This window comes from Eurosta solidaginis, chromosome X (assembly GCF_040869045.1).
Source record: "Eurosta solidaginis isolate ZX-2024a chromosome X, ASM4086904v1, whole genome shotgun sequence".
Classification (NCBI taxonomy): domain Eukaryota; kingdom Metazoa; phylum Arthropoda; class Insecta; order Diptera; family Tephritidae; genus Eurosta; species Eurosta solidaginis.
This window is the reverse complement of record NC_090324.1, coordinates 172674178-172696404: the sequence shown is the minus strand read 5'-3', so window position 1 is coordinate 172696404 and position 22227 is coordinate 172674178. Positions and strand designations below refer to the sequence as shown.

The window sequence follows — 22227 nt, the reverse complement described above, 5'->3', positions numbered from 1 at the left end:
ATACAAGTAGAAAAAATTTTCATACAATTACAAACTTCCATACAAGTACAAAGTTTCATACAAGTAGAAAAAAGTTTCATACAAGTACAAACTTCCATACAAGTGCAACATTTCATACAAGTAGAAAAAAGTTTCATACAAGTACAAACTTCCATACAAGTAGAAAAAATTTTCATACAAGTACAAACTTCCATACAAGTACAAAGTTTCATACAAGTAGAAAAAGGTTTCATACAAGTACAAACTTCCATACAAGTACAAAGTTTCATACAAGTAGAAAAAAGTTTCATACAAGTACAAACTTCCATACAAGTACAAAGTTTCATACAAGTACAAACTTCCATACAAGTACAAATTTTCATACAAGTAGAAAAAAGTTTCATACAAGTACAAACTTTCATACAAGTACAAAGTTTCATACAAGTAGAAAAAAGTTTCATACAAGTACAAAATTCCATACAAGTACAAAATTTCATACAAGTAGAAAAAAGTTTCATACAAGTACAAACTTCCATACAAGTACAAAGTTTCATACAAGTAGAAAAAAGTTTCATACAAGTACAAAGTTTCATACAAGTAGAAAAAAGTTTCATACAAGTACAAACTTCCATACAAGTACAAAGTTTCATACAAGTAGAAAAAATTTCATACAAGTACAAACTTTCATACAAGTACAAAGTTTCATACAAGTACAAAGTTTCATACAAATACAAACTTCTATACAAATACAAAGTTTCATACAAGTAGAAAAAAGTTTCATACAAGTACAAACTTCCATACAAGTACAAAGTTTCATACAAGTAGAAACTTTCATACAAGTACAAACTTCCATACAAGTACAAAGTTTCATACAAGTAGAAAAAATTTTCATACAAATATTAAAAAATTCATACAAGTATATTGCTCTTCAATCTATATCTCATTTGGATTTATATAATAAATATTATAATTTTATAATATAATTATTTGCTACAATTTTTCTCCTCCTCATTTGTAGCAGAAGAGATGATGCAAATATAATAAAATTATATTTATTATTTTGCTTTATTTCATCTCAATTATGCTTTATCTTTTTTTTATTTAGCCACTTGAATATCCTTTGCTAAATAAATAATATTTCTCTTAAATCCATCCCATTTGGATTTATATAATAATAATTATTATTTTATAATATAATTATTGGCTACTATTTTTCTCCTCCTCCCTTGTAACAGAAAAGATTTATTATTATCTGCTTTATATAAGAAAAGATGATGCAAATATAATAAAATGATATTTATTATTTTGCTTTATTTCATCTATATATTATTGATTAAAGATGATAACATCAAAACAATAATAAATTGGAAAATTAATTCCAATAAATTGTTTTCGAATCATCAAGCAAAGGTTAAGCTTCAGTGGATCGCAGTATGGCAGCTGCTCTACCACTTACAACACCTTTCCCGTTACCAAAGTCGTTTACAATTGATTCTAGGCACTGTCATTGTATTAAATAATGTTTTTGTATATATCTAGCGCGTCATACGGGTGATATTTGAATCCTCCCGCATTTGCTATGTTATAAATAACATTGGCATCACATATATTCATTTTGTCGTTTATAAATAAAATTTATAAACTTTAAATGATTTAAAGAAGCCATACAATGAAATTGCCCCATATTTATCATTGCAGTCCAGCACGGATACAACCTTAGAGGCATTCGGGCATAATCCAACGGACGTAGCATCATACCACTGTTCGCTCGGACAAGTATTGTACCATTGGTCCGTACCTGCGGTTCCTCTCATACTACGCAGGAATGCTGTCGCAATAATATTTTGTCATTAGTAGGGTAAAACTAACCTGTCTCACGACGGTCTAAACCCAGCTCTTATTATACTACTATTATTATTTTATAATATAATTATTTGCTACTATTTTTCTCTTCCTCCTTTGTAGCAGAAGATATATTAGAAAGTCGATCAAAATCTTCTGCTTTATAAGAAGATGAAGCAAATATAATAAAATGATATTTATTATTTTGCTTTATTTCATCATCTGTTTATTATTATACTCAGTTAAGCAGAGCTCACAGAGTATATTAAGTTTGATTGGATAACGGTTGGTTGTACATATATAAAGGAATCGAGATAGATATAGACTTCCATATATCAAAATAATCAGGATCGAAAAAAAATTTGATTGAGCCATGTCCGTCCGTCCGTCCGTTAACACGATAACTTGAGTAAATTTTGAGGTATCTTGATGAAATCTGGTATGTAGGTTCCTGAGCACTCATCTCAGATCGCTATTTAAAATGAACGATATCGGACTATAACCACGCCCACTTTTTCGATATCGAAAATTTCGAAAAACCGAAAAAGTGCGATAATTCATTATAAAAGACCGATAAAGCGACGAAACTTGGTAGATGAGTTGCAATTATGACGCAAAATAGAAAATTAGTAAAATTTTGGAAAATGGGCGTGGCACCGCCCACTTTTAAAAGAAGGTAATTTAAAACTTTTGCAAGCTGTAATTTGGCAGTCGTTGAAGATATCATGATGAAATTTGGCAGGAACGTTACTCTTATTACTATATGTACGCTTAATAAAAATTAATAAAATCGGAGAAGGACCGCCCACTTTTAAAAAAAAATTTTTTTTAAAGTAAAATTTTAACAAAAAATTTAATATCTTTACAGTATATAAGTAAATTATGTCAAGATTCAACTCCAGTAATGATATGGTGCAACAAAATACAAAAATAAAAGAAAATTTAAAAATGGGCGTGGCTTCGCCCTTTTTCATTTAATTTGTCTAGGATACATTTAACGCCATAAGTCGAACAAAAATTAACCAATCCTTTTGAAATTTGGTAGGGGCATAGATTTTATGGTGCTAACTGTTTTCTGTGAAAATGGGTGAAATCGGTTGATGTCACGCCCACTTTTCATACACAGTCGTCCGTCTGTCCTTCCGCATGGCCGTTAACACGATAACTTGAGCAAAAATCGATATATCTTTACTAAACTCAGTTCACGTACTTATCTGAACTCACTTTATCTTGGTATGAAAAATGAACGAAATCCGACTATGACCACGCCCACTTTTTCGATATCGAAAATTACGAAAAATGAAAAAATGCCATAATTCTATACCAAATACGAAAAAAGGGATGAAATATGGTAAGGTAATTGGATTGTTTTATTGACGCGAAATATAACTTTAGAAAAAACTTTATAAAATGGTTGTGACACCTACCATATTAAGTAGAAGAAAATGAAAAAGTTCTGCAGGGCGAAATAAAAAACCCTTAAAATCTTGGCAGGTATTACATATATAAATAAATTAGCGGTATCCAACAGATGATGTTCTGGGTCACCCTGGTCCACCTTTTGGTCGATATCTGGAAAACGCCTTCACATATACAACTACCACCACTCCCTTTTAAAACTCTCATTAATACCTTTAATTTGATACCCATATCGTACAAACAAAGTCTAGAGTCACCCCTGGTCCAGAAAGGTCCACTCCCTCTTAAAATACTCATTAACTCCTTTCGTTTGATACCCATATTGCACAAACGAATTCTAGAGTCACCCCTTGCCCACCTTTATGGCGATATCTCGAAACGGCGTCCACCTATGGAACTAAGCCCCACGCCCTTTTAAAATAATCATTAACACCTTTCATTTGATACCCATATCATACAAACAAATTCTAAAGTTATATATGATACCAAAACAACAATAAAATGGGTAAATTTTATGTGTTCGAATCATCAAGCAAAGGTTATGCTTCAGTGGATCGCAGTAAGGTAGCTGCTCTACCACTTACAACACCTTGCCCATTACTATAGTCGTTTACAAACGATTATTCTAGGCATTGCCATTATATTAAATAATGTTTATATATATATAACTAGCGCGACATACGGGCGATATTTGGATCCTCCCGCATTTGCTATGATATATAAGCCGCAGGCCGCAGGCTCCATTCCTGGTGGTGCCCTTCCTTCAATTCCTTTAAGTTTCAGCTTTGCAACCATACTTCCCCCGGAGTCCAAAAGCTTTGGTTTTCCCGGGAAGCGACTGAGAGAGCCGTAGCTACACCCAATCGCTACTCTAACTTTCGTTCTTAGTTTTTATAGAGGATTTGTCGCACCTAACAAACGCCTCTTTATATATAATTTTCATACATTTTTATATGTGCGCGGCCTCAGTGCAATGCTAGTTTGCACTTTGTTTTAAAAGTAAGATAACGAGGCATTTGGCGATCTTAAGAGAGTCATAATTACTCCCGCCACCATTTACCCGCGCTTACTTTAATTTGGGCACCGTAACATTACGTTCGGTTCATCCCACAGCGCCAGTTCTGCTTACCAAAAGTCGCCCACTGGGCACATTATATCATAACCTCAACTTTCATATCAAAAAAGGTGAGGTTCTTACCCATTTAAAGTTTGAGAATAGGTTAAGGATCGTTTCGACCCTAAGGCCTCTAATCATTCGCTTTACTAGATTGGTCTTTCGCCCCTATACTCAAATCTGACAATCGATTTGCACGTCAGAACTGTTTTATATGTGCGCGGCCTCAGTGCAATGCTACCTCCTTGCACTTCATTGGTCGCAACACATTTTTAAAGTTTAAAGTTCGTATGAGAAATTGTCTCATACTAAAATTTGACTGTTTTAACAGGTTTTACTAGGAGTTAATTGGAGTTAGTTTAGAATATGAAAACCATTATACGATCAACATTTTCTAATTTAACTAACATCCTTACTAGGAATTATATCAAATATCAACACTTGATGTATTAATATTTGAGTTAATAAGCAAATTTGCTTATTTTTACTTAGTTTTGCTTAGCTAAAACTAATTTTCATACATTTTTATATGTGCGCGGCCTCAGTGCAATGCTAGTTTGCACTTCGTTAGTCGCAACACATTTTAAAAGTAAGATAACGAGGCATTTGGCGATCTTAAGAGAGTCATAATTACTCCAGCCACCATTTACCCGCGCTTACTTTAATTTGGGCACCGTAACATTACGTTTGGTTCATCCCACAGCGCCAGTTCTGCTTACCAAAAGTCGCCCACTGGGCACATTATATCATAACCTCAACCTTCATATCAAGAAAGGTGAGGTTCTTACCCATTTAAAGTTTGTAGTTGTAGATGACCATACGATCTGCATGTTATCTAGAGTTCAACCAATATAACGATCTATAAAGATCGCTTGGTTTTAGCCTAATAAAAGCACACGTTCCATAAGGTCCGTGTTTATATTGTTGCATTTATTAGCTCTAGAATTACCACAGTTATCCAAGTAACTGTTAACGATCGATCTATGGAACCATAACTGATATAATGAGCATTTTGCGGTTTCACTTTTAATTCGTGTGTACTTAGACATGCATGGCTTAATCTTTGAGACAAGCATATAACTACTGGCAGGATCAACCAGAATTATATTTAAAAAATATAATAAAAATTATATTTTTTGTGTTTAATGTAAATAATATTACTCTGCATATGCAAACAATTTAAATAATGAAAGTGAACAAGTTATATATATATGAGCTTCGTTAATATATTTTGTGTAAGCGGCCTAGGTAAGAAAAACCTCACTTACTTTCGTTGGTCGCTTAAAACACATCTGTATAAATATATCGACTTTATTAGCCCAAATATAATAAAGTTCAGCTAACAAAATTTTTGTTGCTTTATTTGTGCTGTCCTTCATTGTAATATTTCATTTACATTTTTCTCTTTGTAAATAATACTACCGTACAAGCAACAATTTAAATAATGAAAGCGAACAAGTTATATATATATGAGCTTCGCTAATATATTTTGTGTAAGCGGCCTAGGTAAGGAAAACCTCACTTACTTTCGTTGGTCGCTTAAAACACATCTGTATAAATATATCGACTTTATTAGCCCAAATATAATAAAGTTCAGCTAACAAAATTTTTGTTGCTTCATTTGTACTTTATTGTAGTATTTAATTTTACAATTATTTATTGAATAAAGAATTTTCGTTCTCTTGTATATTTAAGAACGATATTTATTCATTGTGGTATTTCAGTAATAAAATTATTTTTATATACCATACATTTACTTAAATTTCCATTACATGAAACATATACATTTATTATAAAATGTATATTTTTTTTTATGATATGAAATTAAAAATTTCATTTATATCGAATTTATATTAATAAAATATTTTAAAAAGCATCTGCTTGCCTCTTGATGATGAGTAAAGTTAACATACAAGTTTTTTTAGAAACACATTGAAGTCAAAATTTTCATACATGTTATTTTTTTATATGTGCGCGGCCGCAACACATTTTAACAGTATTTTGAAAATTTTAAAACTTTCATATATATACTACTTAGTACTTGTATGAGAAACTTTCTCATACCAACATTTGACAGTTAGTTTAGAATATGAAAACCAATATACGATCAACATTTTCTAATTTAACTAACAGTCTTACTAGGAATTATATCAAATATCAACACTTGATGTATTAATATTTGAGTTAATAAGCTTAAACTTGCTTATTTTTACTTAGTTCTGCTTAGCTAAAACTAATTTTCATACATTTTTTATATGTGCGCGGCCTCAGTGCAATGCTAGTTTGCACTTCGTTAGTCGCAACACAAAGTTTTCATACGTTTAAGTGTTTTTAGCTTCCATTTCGATAGTAGCAACACATTTTTGAAGTATTTTGAAAATTTCAAAACTTTCATATAAGTATATGTTAGTACTTGTATGAAACTTTGTCAGTGTCTGTTAGCTTCGCTTAGAGTGGTTTTGTATGGCTGACCAAATTTTTCATACGTTTAAGTGTTTTTAGCTTGCATTTCGATAGTAGCAACACATTTTTAAGGTATTTTGAAAATTTTAAAACTTTCATATAAGTACATGTTAGTACTTGTATGAAACTTTGTCAGTGTCTGATAGCTTCGCTTAGTGGTTTTGTATGGCTGAACAAAGTTTTCATACGTTTAAGTGTTTTTAGCTTGCATTTCGTTAGCAGCAACACATTTTTTAAGTATTTTGAAAATTTCAAAACTTTCATATAAGTACATGTTAGTACTTGTATGAAACTTTGTCAGTGTCTGTTAGCTTCGCTTAGTGGTTTTGTATGGCTGACCAAAGTTTTCATACGTTTAAGTGTTTTTAGCTTGCATTTCGTTAGCAGCAACACATTTTTTAAGTATTTTGAAAATTTCAAAACTTTCATATAAGTACATGTTAGTACTTGTATGAAACTTTGTCACTGTCTGTTAGCTTCGCTTAGTGGTTTTGTATGGCTGACCAAAGTTTTCATACGTTTAAGTGTTTTTAGCTTGCATTTCGATAGTAGCAACACATTTTTGAAGTATTTTGAAAATTTCAAAACTTTCATATAAGTAGATGTTAGTACTTGTATGAAACTTTGTCAGCGTCTGTTAGCTACGCTTAGTGGTTTTGTATGGCTGACCAAAGTTTTCATACGTTTATTAAAATTGTTTTCTGACTCGCTCACCTCACATGACGAAAAATGTATGAAGATACAAACTTTCATACAAGTACAATATACAAACTTTCATACAAGCACAAAGTTTCATACAAGTAGAAACTTTCATACAAGTACAAACTTCCAAACAAGTACAAAGTTTCATACAAGTAGAAACTTTCATACAAGTACAAACTGTACCTGTATGGAAGTTTGTACTTGTATGAAACTTTGTCAGTGTCTGTTAGCTTCGCTTAGTGGTTTTGTATGGCTGACCAAAGTTTTCATACGTTTAAGTGTTTTTAGCTTGCATTCCGATAGTTGCAACACATTTTTGAAGTATTTTGAAAATTTCAAAACTTTCATATAAGTAGATGTTAGTACTTGTATGAAACTTTGTCAGTGTGTGTTAGCTTCGCTTAGTGGTTTTGTATGGCTGACCAAAGTTTTCATATGTTTAAGTGTTTTTAGGTTGCATTTCGATAGTAGCAACACATTTTTAAGGTATTTTGAAAATTTTAAAACTTTCATATAAGTACATGTTAGTACTTGTATGAAACTTTGTCAGTGTCTGTTAGCTTCGCTTAGTGGTTTTGTGTGGCTGACCAAAGTTTTCATACGTTTAAGTGTTTTTAGCTTGCATTTCGATAGTAGCAACACATTTTTGAAGTATTTTGAAAATTTCAAAACTTTCATATAAGTAGATGTTAGTACTTGTATGAAACTTTGTCAGTGTCTGTTAGCTTGGCTTAGTGGTTTTGTATGGCTGACCAAAGTTTTCATACGTTTAAGTGTTTTTAGCTTGCATCTCGATAGTAACAACACATTTTTAAGGTATTTTGAAAATTTTAAAGCTTTCATATAAGTACATGTTAGTACTTGTATGAAACTTTGTCAGTGTCTGTTAGCTTCGCTTAGTGGTTTTGTATGGCTGACCAAAGTTTTCATACGTTTAACTGTTTTTAGCTTGCATTTCGATAGTAGCAACACATTTTTAAGGTATTTTGAAAATTTTAAAACTTTCATATAAGTACATGTTAGTACTTGTATGAAACTTTGTCAGTGTCTGTTAGCTTCGCTTAGTGGTTTTGTATGGCTGACCAAAGTTTTCATACGTTTAAGTGTTTAGCTTGCATTTCGATAGTAGCAACACATTTTTGAAGTATTTTGAAAATTTCAAAACTTTCATATAAATAGATGTTAGTACTTGTATGAAACTTTGTCAGTGTCTGTTAGCTTCGCTTAGTGGTTTTGTATGGCTGACCAAAGTTTTCATACGTTTAAGTGTTTTTAGCTTGCATTTCGATAGTAGCAACACATTTTTAAGGTATTTTGAAAATTTTAAAACTTTCATATAAGTACATGTTAGTACTTGTATGAAACTTTGTCAGTGTCTGTTAGCTTCGCTTAGTGGTTTTGTATGGCTGACCAAAGTTTTCATACGTTTAAGTGTTTTTAGCTTGCATTTCGATAGTAGCAACACATTTTTAAGGTATTTTGAAAATTTTAAAACTTTCATATAAGTACATGTTAGTACTTGTATGAAACTTTGTCAGTGTCTGATAGCTTCGCTTTGGGGGTTTGTATGGCTGACCAAAGTTTTCATACGTTTAAGTGTTTTTAGCTTGCATTTCGTTAGCAGCAACACATTTTTTAAGTATTTTGAAAATTTCAAAACTTTCATATAAGTACATGTTAGTACTTGTATGAAACTTTGTCAGTGTCTGTTAGCTTCGCTTAGTGGTTTTGTATGGCTGACCAAAGTTTTCATACGTTTAAGTGTTTTTAGCTTGCATTTCGTTAGCAGCAACACATTTTTTAAGTATTTTGAAAATTTCAAAACTTTCATATAAGTACATGTTAGTACTTGTATGAAACTTTGTCACTGTCTGTTAGCTTCGCTTAGTGGTTTTGTATGGCTTACCAAAGTTTTCATACGTTTAACTGTTTTTAGCTTGCACTTCGATAGTAGCAACACATTTTTGAAGTATTTTGAAAATTTCAAAACTTTCATATAAGTAGATGTTAGTACTTGTATGAAACTTTGTCAGTGTCTGTTAGCTACGCTTAGTGGTTTTGTATGGCTGACCAAAGTTTTCATACGTTTATTATAAGCTTTTATTTACTTTCACTTTTGTTGTCTGTAATGGAATCTTGCAAGTTAAATTTGATACACTTCCCGGTGTCCGATTGAGCTGAAATTTTGCACACATGTATAACTCCGATGACAATGCAATATTACTTTGTTAGAATTCGATAAATTAATCGATAACACAGTTATCGGTAAAGATTTGTATTTACTTTGGCATAACAGCCTAAGTCCCATACAAACACGCCGGCACCAATCCGTGGATTGTGATATTTGGACGTGGTGAATCACGTGTCACGCGCGGTGAATCTCATCGCTTGCGAAAAGCGGAGACACAACCCTCTGTTGTATTTCTGTGTATAACCAACATAGCTGAATTTTTAATGCTGTTTAACCCTGTAATCTTTTCTGTAATTTATTTTGCTTTTGGAAAAATTACCTATTTGAAAAAAGCTGGCTGAAAAATATTGACATAACAGCTTAAGTTAAATCAAGAATGGAAAATCTTTGGAAAATTTGAGCAGATGTGGCAATTTCGCGCGTCCGTTGAACGAAATATTGACAATCTGCTGATCATCGCTAAGAAATTAGCGACATTCCATCAACTAAGCAGCACTTTAGCAATACTACTGTTATTATTTGGCCGCTCAAACACACAAATATTAATTGTGCATTAAATCTAAAATATACAAATACACCATAATAATTTACACGGCCAAAGCCATAATAATTCACACGGGTCATCAATTCTTTCTCTGATTCAAAATCTGAACTAGCAGCGCTACCGTCAACAGCTCAGTGTCATCACTGCCAGTAGCGCCAATAACACCAAACTCGTGCCTGACACACAAAAGTCGTTTCACTCAATAGCGCAAGTAAAATGTACTACGCACTCACTACTAAGAAGCGTCAAAAATTCGCTTGGAGTAATTTCGTCAATGAGCTACCATTGAGCGGGCACCGCATTGGCGCTGGCGCCATGCAATTTACATCACTAAAATTGCGCGAATGCCCAGGCTCATGACTTCAATACTTATATTTACAATGCTTTAAACTTTAAATACACCTCTGAAGTTGCTGCGCATAAAATGTGTACTAATAAATTCCAATACGCATTATACGCAGATGTAACTGATATATGTGTTTTTGTTTCACCCCCTATACTTATATTTAAAGCTTTTATAAGAACAAGCTTCTATTACTTGTTAATAAAACGAACTAAAAAGTAAAAAATAAAATTAAAGAAAAAAAAACTTTTTTAAAAATAAGCTTTTATTATTTTGGTTAATAAAATTAACTAAAAAGTAAACAATAAATTGACTCTAAAGAAATATAACACTTTATAAGTTCATTGTAAGCTTAAACGATAATTAGGCTTTTTCGTCTGCGACAAAAAAATTCTATATTGTACATAATTATATATTTTTAACATTAAAATTTTACAACTAAATTATTAAATCTTACAGTTTATATCACAGTCCTAATTGTTCTAATAAAAGCGTGTTACATTGCGATAGCAAGAAAAGGAGATCCTAAATGTTCTTAATTATACCATCAAAATTTAACACGTTTTTTACTAGAACAATTAGGACTGTGATATAAACTCTAAGATTTAATAATTTAGGTGTAAAGTTTTAATGTTAAAAATATATAATTATGTACAATATAGAATTTTTTTGTCGCAGACGAAAAAGCCTAATTATCGTTTAAGCTTACAATGAACTTATAAAGTGTTATATTTCTTTAGAGTCAATTTATTGTTTACTTTTTAGTTAATTTTATTAACCAAAATAATAAAAGCTTATTTTTAAAAAAGTTTTTTTTTCTTTAATTTTATTAAAATTGTTTTCTGACTCGCTCACCTCACATGACGAAAAATGTATGAAGAAAAAAGTTTCATACAAGTATAAGTAAAAAGTTTCATACAAGTAGAAAAAAGTTTCATACAAGTACAAACTTCCATACAAGTACAAAGTTTCATACAAGTAGAAAAAAGTTTCACGAGGCATTTGGCGATCTAAAGTGAGTAATAATTACTCCCGCCACCGTTTACCCGCGTTTACTTTAATTTGGGCACCGTAACATTACGTTCGGTTCATCCCACAGCGCCAGTTCTGCTTACCAAAAGTCGCCCACTGGGCACATTATATCATATAACCTCAACCTTCATATCAAAAAAAGGTGAGGTTCTTACCCATTTAAAGTTTTTAGTTGTAGATGACCATACGATCTGCATGTTATCTAGAGTTCAACCAATATAACAATCTATAAAGATCGCTTGGTTTTAGCATAATAAAAGCACACGTTCCATAAGGTCCGTGTTTATATTGTTGCATGTATTAGCTCTAGAATTACCACAGTTATCCAAGTAACTGTTAACGATCGATCTATGGAACCATAACTGATGCATTTTGCGGTTTCACTTTTAATTCGTGTGTACTTAGACATGCATGGCTTAATCTTTGAGACAAGCATATAACTACTGGCAGGATCATCAACCAGAATTATATTTAAAAAATATAATAAAAACTATATTTTTTGTGTTTAATGTAAATAATATTACTCTGCATATGCAAACAATTTAAATAATGAAAGTGAACAAGTTATGTATATATGAGCTTCGCTAATATATTTTGTGTAAGCGGCCTAGGTAAGGAAAACCTCACTTACTTTCATTGGTCGCTTAAAACACATCTGTATAAATATATCGACTTTATTAGCCCAAATATAATAAAGTTCAGCTAACAAAATTTTTGGTGCTTTATTTGTTCTGTGCTTCATTGTAATATTTCATTTACATTTTTCTCTTTGTAAATAATACTACCGTACAAGCAACAATTTAAATAATGAAAGCGAACAAGTTATATATATATGAGCTTCGCTAATATATTTTGTGTAAGCGGCCTAGGTAAGGAAAACCTCACTTACATTCATTGGTTGCTTAAAACACATCTGTATAAATATATCGACTTTATTTGCCCAAATATAATAAAGTTCAGCTAACAAAATTTTAGTTGCTTTATTTGTACTTTATTGTAGTAGATTACAATATTTTTTTATTAACCAAAATAATAAAAGCTTATTTTTAAAAAAGTTTTTTTTTCTTTAATTTTATTAAAATTGTTTTCTGACTCGCTCACCTCACATGACGAAAAATGTATGAAGAAAAAAGTTTCATACAAGTACAAACTTCCATACAAGTACAAAGTTTCATACAAGTAGAAAAAAGTTTCATACAAGTACAAACTTCCATACAAGTACAAAGTTTCATACAAGTAGAAAAAAGTTTCATACAAGTACAAACTTCCATACAAGTACAAAGTTTCATACAAGTAGAAAAAAGTTTCATACAAGTACAAACTTCCATACAAGTACAAAGTTTCATACAAGTAGAAAATTTTCATACAAGTACAAACTTCCATACAAGTACAAAGTTTCATACAAGTAGAAAAAAGTTTCATATAAGTACAAACTTCCATACAAGTACAAAGTTTCATACAAGTAGAAAAAAGTTTCATATAAGTACAAACTTCCATACAAGTACAAAGTTTCATACAAGTAGAAAAAAGTTTCATAAAAGTACAAACTTCCATACAAGTACAAAGTTTCATACAAGTAGAAAAAAGTTTCATACAAGTACAAACTTCCATACAAGTACAAAGTTTCATACAAGTAGAAAAAAGTTTCATACAAGTACAAACTTCCATACAAGTACAAACTTCCATACAAGTACAAAGTTTCATACAAGTAGAAAAAAGTTTCATACAAGTACAAACTTTATACAAGTACAAAGTTTCATACAAGTAGAAAAAATTTCATACAAGTACAAACTTCCATACAAGTAGAAAAAAGTTTCATACAAGTACAAACTTCCATACAAGTACAAAGTTTCATACAAGTAGAAAAAAGTTTCATACAAGTACAAACTTCCATACAAGAACAAAGTTTCATACAAGTAGAAAAAAGTTTCATACAAGTACAAACTTCCATACAAGTACAAAGTTTCATACAAGTAGAAAAAAGTTTCATACAAGTACAAACTTCCATACAAGTACAAAGTTTCATACAAGTAGAAAATTTTCATACAAGTACAAACTTCCATACAAGTACAAAGTTTCATACAAGTAGAAAAAAGTTTCATATAAGTACAAACTTCCATACAAGTACAAAGTTTCATACAAGTAGAAAAAAGTTTCATACAAGTACAAACTTCCATACAAGTACAAAGTTTCATACAAGTAGAAAAAAGTTTCATACAAGTACAAACTTCCATACAAGTACAAAGTTTCATACAAGTAGAAAAAAGTTTCATACAAGTACAAACTTCCATACAAGTACAAAGTTTCATACAAGTAAAACAAAGTTTCATACAAGTAAAAACTTCTATACAAGTACAAAGTTTCATACAAGTAGAAAAAGTTTCATACAAGTACAAACTTCCTTACAAGTACAAAGTTTCATACAAGTAGAAAAAAGTTTCATACAGGTACAAACTTTCATACAATTAATGTAAATAATATTAATATTACTCTGCACATGCAACAATTTAAATATCGAAAGTGAACAAGTTATATATATATGAGATTCGCTAATATATTTTGTGTAAGCGGCCTAGGTAAGGAAAACCTCACTTACTTTCGTTGGTCGCTTAAAACACATCTGTATAAATATATCGACTTTATTAGCCCAAATATAATAAAGTTCAGCTAACAAAATTTTAGTTGCTTTATTTGTACTTTATCGTAGTTGTAGATGGCACCATACGATCTGCATGTTATCTAGAGGTCAACCAATATAACGATCTATAAAGATCGCTTGGTTTTAGCCTAATAAAAGCACACGTTCCATAAGGTCCGTGTTTATATTATTGCATGTATTAGCTCTAGAACTACCACAGTTATCCAAGTAACTGTTAACGATCGATCTATGGAACCATAACTGATATAATGAGCCTTTTGCGGTTTCACTTTTAATTCGTGTGTATTTAGACATGCATGGCTTAATCTTTGAGACAAGCATATAACTACTGGCAGGATCAACCAGAATTATATTTATAAAATATAATAAAAATTATATTTTTGTGTTTAATGTAAATAATATTACTCTGCATATGCAAACAATTTAAATAATCAAAGTGAACAAGTTATATATATATGAGCTTCGCTAATATATTTTGTGTAAGCGGCCTAGGTAAGGAAAACCTCACTTACTTTCATTGGTCGCTTAAAACACATCTGTATAAATATATCGACTTTATTAGCCCAAATATAATAAAGTTCAGCTAACAAAATTTTTGGTGCTTTATTTGTTCTGTGCTTCATTGTAATATTTCATTTACATTTTTCTCTTTGTAAATAATACTACCGTACAAGCACCAATTTAAATAATGAAAGTGAACAAGTTATATATTTATGAGTTTCGTTAATATATTTTGTGTAAGCGGCCTAGGTTAGGAAAACCTCACTTACTTTCGTTGGTCGCTTAAAACACATCTGTATAAATATATCGACTTTATTACCCAAATATAATAAAGTTCAGCTAACAAAATTTTTGTTGCTTTATTTGTGCTCTGCTTCATTGTAATATTTCATTTACATTTTTCTCTTTGTAAATAATACTACCGTACAAGCACCAATTTAAATAATGAAAGTGAACAAGTTATATATATATGAGCTTCGCTAATATATTTGTGTAAGCGGCCTAGGTAAGGAAAACCTCACTTACTTTCGTTGGTCGCTTAAAACACATCTGTATAAATATATCGACTTTGTTAGCCCAAATATAATAAAGTTCAGCTAACAAAATTTTAGTGCTTTATTTGTACTTTATTGCAATATTTCATTTACATTTTTCTCTTTGTAAATAATACTACCGTACAAGCACCAATTTTAATAATGAAAGTGAACAAGTTATATATATATGAGCTTCGCTAATATATTATGTGTAAGCGGCCTAGGTAAGGAAAACCTCACTTACTTTCGTTGGTCGCTTAAAACACATCTGTATAAATATATCGACTTTATTAGCCCAAATATAATAAAGTTCAGCTAACAAAATTTTTGTTGCTTTATTTGTGCTGTGCTTCATTGTAATATTTCATTTACATTTTTCTCTTTGTAAATAATACTACCGTACAAGCACCAATTTAAATAATGAAAGTGAACAAGTTATATATATATGAGTTTCGCTAATATATTTTGTGTAAGCGGCCTAGGTAAGGAAAACCTCACTTACTTTCGTTGGTCGCTTAAAACACATCTGTATAAATATATCGACTTTATTAGCCCAAATATAATAAAGTTCAACTAACAAAATTTTAGTTGCTTTATTTGTACTTTATTGTAGTTGTAGATGGCACCATACGATCTGCATGTTATCTAGAGTTCAACCAATATAACGATCTATAAAGATCGCTTGGTTTTAGCCTAATAAAAGCACACGTTCCATAAGGTCCGTGTTTATATTGTTGCATGTATTAGCTCTAGAATTACCACAGTTATCCAAGTAACTGTTAACGATCGATCTATGGAACCATAACTGATATAATGAGCCTTTTGCGGTTTCACTTTTAATTCGTGTGCACTTAGACATGCATGGCTTAATCTTTGAGACAAGCATATAACTACTGGCAGGATCAACCAGAATTATATTTAAAAAATATAATAAAAATTATATTTTTTGTGTTTAATGTAAATAATATTACTCTGCATATGCAAACAATTTAAATAATGAAAGTGAACAAGTTATATATATATGAGCTTCGTTAATATATTTTGTGTAAGCGGCCTAGGTAAGGAAAACCTCACTTACTTTCGTTGGTCACTTAAAACACATCTGTATAAATATATCGACTTTATTAGCCCAAATATAATAAAGTTCAGCTAACAAAATTTTTGTTGCTTTATTTGTGCTGTGCTTCATTGTAATATTTCATTTACATTTTTCTCTTTGTAAATAATACTACCGTACAAGCACCAATTTAAATAATGAAAGTGAACAAGTTATATATATATGAGCTTCGCTAATATATTTTGTGTAAGCGGCCTAGGTAAGGAAAACCTCACTTAATTTCGTTGGTCGCTTAAAACACATCTGTGTAAATATATCGACTTTATTAGCCCAAATATAATAAAGTTCAGCTAACAAAATTTTAGGTGCTTTATTTGTACTTTATTGTAGTTGTAGATGGCACCATACGATCTGCATGTTATCTAGAGTTCAACCAATATAACGATCTATAAAGATCGATTGGTTTTAGCCTAATAAAAGCACACGTTCCATAAGGTCCGTGTTTATATTGTTGCATGTATTAGCTCTAGAATTACCACAGTTATCCAAGTAACTGTTAACGATCGATCTATGGAACCATAACTGATATAATGAGCCTTTTGCGGTTTCACTTTTAATTCGTGTGTACTTAGACATGCATGGCTTAATCTTTGAGACAAGCATATAACTACTGGCAGGATCAACCAGAATTATATTTAAAAAATATAATAAAAATTATATTTTTTGTGTTTAATGTAAATAATATTACACTGCATATGCAAACAATTTAAATAATGAAAGTGAACAAGTTATATATATATGAGCTTCGTTAATATATTTTGTGTAAGCGGCCTAGGTAAGGAAAACCTCACTTACTTTCGTTGGTTGCTTAAAACACATCTGTATAAATATATCGACTTTATTAGCCCAAATATAATAAAGTTCAGCTAACAAAATTTTTGTTGCTTTATTTGTGCTGTGCTTCATTGTAATATTTCATTTACATTTTTCTCTTTGTAAATAATACTACCGTACAAGCAACAATTTAAATAATGAAAGTGAACAAGTTATATATATATGAGCTTCGCTAATATATTTTGTGTAAGCGGGCTAGGTAAGGAAACCCTCACTTACTTTCGATGGTCGCTTAAAACACATCTGTATAAATATATCGACTTTATTAGCCCAAATATAATAAAGTTCAGCTAACAAAATTTTAGTTGCTTTATTTTTACTTTATTGTAGTAGATTACAAGTTAATTTTTTCGCTTTATCTTTTTTATTTAGCCACTTTAATATCCTTTGCTAAATAAATATTTCTCTTCAATCCATATCACATTTGGATTTATATAATAATAATTATTATTATTTTATAATATAATTATTTGCTACTATTTTTCTCCTCCTCCTTTGTAGCAGAAGATTTATTAGAAAGTCGATCAAAATCTTCTGCTTTATAAGAAGATGATGCAAATATAATAAAATGATATTTATTATTTTGCTTTATTTCATCATCTGTTTATTTTTTTTATATATGATACCAAAACAACAATAAAATGGGTAAATTTTATGTGTTGGAATCATCAAGCAAAGGTTATGCTTCAGTGGATCGCAGTATGGTAGCTGCTCTACCACTTACAACACCTTGCCCATTACTATAGTCGTTCACAAACGATTATTCTAGGCATTGCCATTGTATTAAATAATGTTTTTATATATATAACTAGCGCGACATACGGGCGATATTTGAATCCTCCCGCATTTGCTTTGTTATAAAATAACATTACATTGCAATTGTTCCATATTTATAATATAATTTTCATACATTTTTATATGTGCGCGGCCTCAGTGCAATGCTAGTTTGCACTTCGTTATTCGCAACACATTTTAAAAGTATTTTGAAAATTTTAAAACTTTCATATATGTTATGTTCGGACCTTGTAAGTTTTCTTGTGTTGAGTCAAATTATGCCGCAGGCTCCACTCCTGGTGGTGCCCTTCCGTCAATTCCTTTAAGTTTCAGCTTTGCAACCATACTTCCCCCGGAGTCCAAAAGCTTTGGTTTCCCGGAAAGCGACTGAGAGAGCCGTAGCTACACCCAATCGCTAGCTCTAACTTTCGTTCTTAGTTTTTATAGAGGATTTGTCGTACCTAACAAACGCCTTTTTATATATAATTTTCATACATTTTTATATGTGCGCGGCCTCAGTGCAATGCTAGTTAGCACTTCGTTAGTCGCAACACATTTTAAAAGTTAGATAACGAGGCATTTGGCGATCTTAAGAGAGTCATAATTACTCCCGCCACCGTTTACGCGCCCTTACTTTAATTTGGGCACCGTAACATTACGTTTGGTTCATCCCACAGCGCCAGTTCTGCTTACCAAAAGTCGCCCACTGGGCACATTATATCATAACCTCATCCTTCATATCAAGAAAGGTGAGGTTCTTACCCATTTAAAGTTTGAGAATAGGTTAAGGATCGTTTCGACCCTAAGGCCTCTAATCATTCGCTTTACTAGATTGGTCTTTCGCCCCTATACTCAATTCTGACAATCGATTTGCACATCAGAACTGTTTCGGTCTTCCATCAGGGTTTCCCCTGACTTCACCCTGATCAAGTATAGTTCACCATCTTTCGGGTCACAGGATATATGCTCAAGGTACGCTCCAATTAGAGGTATAAATAATAATAAATTATTATTGTACATAATTATATAGAACGCCCCGGGATTGAATTAATAGACTATAATTAAAATAGACTAAAAATTAATCCCATATATTTTAAGTTAAGTTAATTATGCCATTAGGTTTATATAAAATAACCCAATGACTTGCACATATGTTAGACTCCTTGGTCCGTGTTTCAAGACGGGTCCCGAAGGTATCCTGAATCTTTCGCATTGTAAATCATATAAATGCATACAATAAATATTAAAATCAATGATTTTAAAATTATTGTAAAATTCATAAATGAATTTTAGCATTATATATAATAAATCTATCAACACTTTATCAAATCATTAGGCATTTATTTAATATGAATAAGCTATAAAGCAAATTAATTAAAATAAACTTAAAGCCAATGATCTTTTGATAAAGAATTTATATGTTAATAGATTACAATGTCCTTATATGAAAAAAATGCACACAATTTTTATAATATTAATAAATTAATATTATATATATAATGATGAATTTTTCATAAAGGATATTCAGGTTCATCGGGCTCAACCTCTAAGAAGTTTCACGTACTATTTAACTCTCTATTCTATATATACTTGTTTACTATCGGTCTCATGGTTATATTTAGTTTTAGATGGAGTTTACCACCCACTTAGTGCTGCACTATCAAGCAACACGACTCTTTGGAAATATCTTTCTAGTAATCATTAACGTTATACGGGCCTGGCACCCTCTATGGGTAAATGGCCTCATTTAAGAAGGACTTAAATTGCTAATTTCTTATACTAGATATTAAGATATTCCATAGACTGCATCTCACATTTGCTTACCAGAGTGACTTAGTGCTGAACTGTTTTCTTTTCGCTCGCCGCTACTAAGAAAATCCTTGTTAGTTTCTTTTCCTCCCCTCATTAATATGCTTAAATTCAGGGGGTAATCCCATATGAGTTGAGGTTGTATAATTTTTTTTTTTTTTTATATATATATATATATAAACAAATATTTTTCTTTTAAATCCATTAAGACTTAAAAATCTTTTCATCCTTGATAAAAATTTTTCATTTTTATACACACACATTGATATTAAAATAAATATTATTATAATTTGTTTTATTAAATAAAGGAGCAATTCTAGAATAAAAATTTTTATTTTAAGCTAGACGTTCCCCAATATAAACAAAATTATTATTTATATAATATAATGTATGTTTGTTTGTTTATTTTTGCTTTAAGGAATACTAAAATTTTTTTCTTAATTTTGAGGATTTCTTGAAAATATATTTTTATTATATATATTTTAATTTGACTATTCATATTATGGATTATGTATATCCAATAATATACCATTTGCTTTAAAATCTTTCAATTAAAAATTAAAAGATCAAGCAACTTATTTAGCATAGTCTTACAACCCTCAACCATATGTAGTCCAAGCAGCACTTTAAAATAAATTAAAGTACGTAACAGCATGGACTGCAATATGCGTTCGAAATGTCGATGTTCATGTGTACTGCAGTTCACACGATGACGCACAGTTTGCTGCGCTCTTCATCGACCCATGAGCCAAGTGATCCACCGCTTAGAGTTTTAAATTTTTGTTTTTTAATTGTACGTCAATTTTTTTTTAAATTTTCATATTTATTGAAACATCAATAAATAATCCAATTTTTACCCAAACATTTTTCAGTTGCGTATGCCTTAGTTTACAAAAACAATTTTTACATTGTTAATGCAAACAAATTAACTTATCCTTTATTTATTTTTAAATAAATCGTAAGTACAACCATATAATGTTTATATAGGGTATTATTTTTACCCAAACATTTTTCAGTTGCGTATGTCTTAGTTTACAAAAACAATTTTTACATTGTTAATGCACACAAATTAACTTATCCTTTATTTATTTTTAAATAAATCGTAAGTACAACCATATAATGTTTATATAGGGTATTATTTTTACCCAAACATTTTTCAGTTGCGTATGTCTTAGTTTACAAAAACAATTTTTACATTGTTAATGCAAACAAATTAACTTATTCTTTATTTATTTTTAAATAAATCGTAGGTACAACCATATAATGTTTATATAGGGTATTATATACAAAAATAGAAAAATTACAAATAATGAAAGAGAACAATAATATAAGATTGAACTTGTATATATATTTTGTGTCCGCGGCCTAGGTAAGGAAACCTCACTTACTTTCGTTGGTCGCTTAAAAAACACATATGTATAAATATATACACTTTATAAGCCCAATATAATTATATTCAACTAACAAAATTTGAACATTTTCTTTTTGTTTTTATAAATATCATACCACTGCACATGCAACAATTCAAATAATGAAAGTGAACAAGTTATATATATATGAGCTTCGCTAATATATTTTGTGTAAGCGGCCTAGGTAAGGAAAACCTCACTTACTTTCGTTGGTCCTCTAAAACACATCTGTATAAATATATCGACTTTATTAGCCCAAATATAATAAAGTTCAGCTAACAAAATTTTTGCTGCTTTACCTGTGTAATTGTAGTAAGTATTTATTTTATATATTATTATTATAATATAATATTTAAGAACATTTTGTTCTTTCCTTCCGTCAATTCCTTTAACTGCATAATAATATGCAGCAATTTAGTTGCTTTTTATTATGGCTTTATTTAAATATATTTTGCCGCGGCCTAGGCAAGTATTTTACTTGCTTTCATTGGTCGCTTAAAACACATATATATATTGTTTCATCACCCATTTAAGTTTTCATATTTTAGAACATTTTGTTCTTTCCTTCCGTCAATTCCTTTAACTGCATATGCAACAATTTAGTTCCTTTTTATTATGCTTTATTTAAATATATTGTGCCGCGGCCTAGGTCGCTTAAAACACATATATATATTGTTTCATCACCCATTTAAGTTTTCATATTTTAGAACATTTTGTTCTTTCCTTCCGTCAATTCCTTTAACTGCATATGCAACAATTTAGTTGCTTTTTATTATGCTTTATTTAAATATATTGTGCGGCCTAGGTCGCTTAAAACACATATGTATTTTTTAGAACATTTTGTTCTCTGTAAATAATATATACTACTGCACATGACTTTTAATGTACTTTTATTGTAGTATTATTATTATTGTTGTTTTTTTTTGTGTGTTTTTCGTTTTTATTTTCGGATTGGAACACAA

The 22227-nt window shown here is 30.5% G+C and overlaps 1 non-coding gene across 1 annotated transcript; it reads right to left on the bottom strand.

The window, feature by feature from the left end:
- Positions 1-20449: 20449 nt before the first annotated feature.
- Positions 20450-20628, bottom strand: LOC137235579 (5.8S ribosomal RNA). Its single transcript, XR_010947994.1, has one exon. It is a non-coding gene; the product is annotated as a 5.8S ribosomal RNA (ribosomal RNA).
- Positions 20629-22227: the final 1599 nt, after the last annotated feature.